The sequence below is a fragment of the Gossypium hirsutum genome, chromosome A01 (assembly GCF_007990345.1).
Source record: "Gossypium hirsutum isolate 1008001.06 chromosome A01, Gossypium_hirsutum_v2.1, whole genome shotgun sequence".
In the NCBI taxonomy this organism is placed as follows: Eukaryota; Viridiplantae; Streptophyta; class Magnoliopsida; order Malvales; family Malvaceae; genus Gossypium; species Gossypium hirsutum.
In genome coordinates, this window is record NC_053424.1 from 86,933,734 (window position 1) to 86,937,834 (window position 4,101).

The following is a 4,101-nucleotide window of genomic DNA, read 5'->3' on the forward strand; positions in this document are numbered from 1 at the left end:
TGGTAGGCCCCATTAGGGCGAGTGTTGGAGGAGGATTGGGGCGTGCCTGAGGTGTGGATAATTGGATCACCGTATTCGGGAGTGTATGCTGAGGCCCGATTAGATGCAAGCTCCGGGTACTGGTACTGCGCAGCCACAGAGGGTAGTACCACAACCATCGAGAAGCCATGGTCAGGCTAGAGGTGGTAATGGTATGGGCTGTGGGCAGAGAGCACCGGGTAGAGGTGTTGGACAGTTTGAGGAGAGGCAGCCTGCTCTCGTATATGTTGCACATCACTGAGAGGACAGAGATACTCCAGATTTCATCACGAGTATGTTCTTAATTTATGATATACCTTACCTTGCATTTATAGGTATAGGGCCCACTCATTCCTCTATAGCATGTACTGTGTCTGAAAACTTGGGGATTTTGGTCGAGAGCACTACGAGTGAGGTTGCCGTACTGAGTCCGTTAGGGCAATCTATCAGGTTTAACAATTTTTTTAAAGACGTCACTTTAAAGGTTCAATAGGCAATCTTTCTGGCCAATATGATGGAGCTTCCATTTGGGGAGTTCGACCAAATTATTGGGATGGATTGGTTTGTCAAGCACTGTGTAAGTTTGGACTGTGTGACTAAAAGGGTCTCTTTAAGAACCGAGGAGGATACTGAGGTAGTCATGATTGGGGAACGACTGAATTATCTGACTAATGTGATCTCTGCACTAGAGGCTGAGAAATTGGTTCGTAAGAGATGTGAGGCATTCTTTGCCTATGCGAGTGCTTCTATTTTTGGGGACTCTACTGTCAAGAACATCAGGACTGTAAAGGATTTTCTGAATATTTTTACTGAAGAACTACCGGTTTACCTTCGAATTGTGAAGTGGAGTTTGGGATTAAGCTTCTTCCTAGTACAGCTCTGGTGTCTATCGCCCCCTATCGAATGGCACTGAAGGAGCTTATGGAGCTTAAGGCTCAGATTCAGGACCTGTTGGATTGTGGGTTCATTCTTCCCAATGTGTCTCCATTGGGAGCACCTGTGCGGTTTATGAAAAAGAAGGATGGGATGATAAGGATGTGTATAGACTATCGGCAGCTGAATAAGCTAACGATTGAGAATAAGTACCCACCTCCGAGGATTGATGATTTGTTTGACCGGTTTCAAGGGCTTTTGTGTTCTCCAAGATTGATCTGCGTTCTAGATATCATCAGTTGGGGGTTAAGGAGGCTAATGTATTTAAGACAGTATTTAGGACTCGTTATGGATACTATGAGTTCCTAGTGATACCTTTTGGACTGACGAATGTTCTGACAGCTTTCATGCAACTGATGAACCAAGTATTCCAGCCCTATCTAGATTATTTGTAGCAGTGTTCATGACGACATGCTAGTCTATTCAAAGACTGAGGATGAGCATGATGAGCACCTTAGAGTTGTCCTTCAGACTTTGAGGGAAAAGTAGCTCTATTCTAAGTTTAGCCAGTGCGAGTTTTGATTTCCCTGGTAGTTGGGAAGAGTATTTACCGTTAGCGGAGTTTGCCTATAATAATAGTTTCCAGTCTAACATCCAAATGGCAGCTTACGAAGCACTATATGGTCGTAAGTGTCCCACTTCTTTATGTTGGACTGAGTTGGGCGAGCGACGTGTTCTGGGTCCTGAGTTGGTTTTTGAGACAGAGGATAAAGTTAGACTGATTCGGGATCATTTGAAAGTGACTTCTGATAGGTAGAAGTCCTTTGTGGATCTAAAGAGACATGAGATTGAGTATTCTATGGGAGACTTCATTTTTTTCAAGGCCTCGCAATGGAAGAAGGTTTTGAGGTTTGGTCATAAAGGCAAGTTGAGTTCTAGGTTTATTGGGCCTTATCGTATTTGAAGTGAGTGGGACTGATTGCTTACCAGTTGGAGCTACTTCCGGAGTTAGACCGTATTCATGATGTGTTCCATGACTCGATGTTGAGGTGTTACAAATCTGATCCCACGCATATTGTCCCTGTTGAGGAGATTGAGGTTAGGCCAGACTTAACCTTTGAGGAGGTTATGTGGCGGAATCATAGCACTAAGGAGGCTACGTAGGAACCTAAGGATTTGATACGTTAACAGTATCCTAACTTATTCTGCTCAGCTAAATTTCGAGGATGAAATTTCTTTTAGGGGGTAGAGTTGTAACGCCACAAAATTTTAATTTTGACTTTTGATAAATTTGACATAAAATATGTATCTGCTTCAGTGGCTAAGTGTTCTGGGTGTGTATGCAAGGTCCCAAGTTCAAGCCATGCTTTTGGCAAATTTTGAAAATTTTCTAAATAGAGCCCTAACCCTTCCCAGTAGGATTAAGTATAATGGTTAGCAAAAATATATCAGAATGGGCTTGCTAGTCTGGTGGTTAAGTGGAGTGTTAATATGATGGTGGTCTTGAGTTCAAATCCCTGTGCGTGCAAGGGAGTTATTTTTGCTATTGGTGCCATGTAGGAGTTTGAACTGAACTAAAATGCTGAGTAGTGCACGTGTAGTGGGAATGGGGAGTGGATTAAGGGATTTTAGTGGGTTATCAAATTATCTTGATATTATTTATTTTTCTTCCAAATTTTGGGTTTCTCCTTCTTGCAAAAAAATCAATTGGCATTTTCTTTTCTTTTCCCTCTGTTGCCAAATTTTTGCTCTTTCTTCACCTTCTCTTCTCATTTCCTTTCATTTTCTTTTGTTTACTGATCGTTTGTTTTTTTCAAACTTCTCTTCTGTGTAACGTTGGGTGCACGTTCAGTAAGTTTTCGTCTCTACTAAATCTTAACGTTTTTGGCTAAGTGGTTAAAGAGGGGTTTTACGCTTTGTTTTTAGGAGTTAATCAAGGGGTAGATGATCATCCATCGACGTCTTAAGCGTGCGGAGTTCGTGTTCTCGATTGAGGGTAATATTTCTGATGACTAAAGGTTATATAACTCGTGGTAACTTCATTTTAGTTTCATTAGTATCACTAAATCGGGCTTTGGTATGGCGATATTTAGGTCTTGAAACTCTTGGAGGTGTTTTTACAGCAAATCAGTAACAGGTGTGTACTCGAAACGTAGAAAATGGGATTTGGCAAAAAGCCAAAATTGCTTGCTGTCAAGAAATAAGAGAAAATGATGCGAAAAATTGTAAAGGAAATAAGAGTGTTATAAACTTGGAAATCAACATTTTGCACTGAAATAGTTTTGGATAGTAGCAGTAGTTTAACTTTGAAAAATCATAAAAAATAGTGGAAATTGAGATAGAGGTTGAATAAAATATGAAATTAAATTTTATTCTTTCATGGAAGAAACAGTATAAGCAATGGAATTGTAAATTATGAGATATAAAAAATTTTGTGAGACAAGGTCAGAATGATTTTTGGTTCCCTTTTTCTGACTTTGGGAAATCATCAAAAATTTTAAAAAAATAATTAGGGGCTTCCATTTATATGTTTAAATCCTTAATGAGTCTATTTTCAAGAGAAACAAATGAAAATATTATCCAAATTTCGTACTAAGAGATAAATAATTTTTATTAAGGCATGGTTGAAGCTGTCAAACAGCAGAATAGTGATAAATTTGAAGATTTTATTGTACTTATTTGATAAACTACAAATTCTAAAAAATTTATGGTAGAAAGGAATTTGAGTCTAGTTTCAAAAACATCAAGCGGATCATAATTTGGAATTTTGTAGCTCGTGATATAAATAATTTAGTGACAGTGACTCAAGTAGACAGCTTTGAATAAACATATAAATAAATAGTGAAGATATATTTTTATTAAGAATGTGGAATGGAGAGGAGGAGGAAAAACATATATGAATATTTAGCTAGCATGGGTTGCATTAAAAATGGATCACACTACCAAGGCCAAATTGGGCCGTGGGGACCACACGGACGTGTGGGCCTACACAAGCAGGCCACATGGGCATGTGAGCCCATTTTATTGAAATGTGTTTTAAGGTTGCACGGGTCACCCAAGAGGACTGTGAACCTACTGTAGGGGCAGTAAGAACTACTTAGGCCCCTAAATGTGTGAACTAAATGTATAATGTATATCTGTTTACTGATATATTTATGTTTGATTACTGTTAGTTGCATATAAGCATGTCATTTACTGTATGTTGCATTG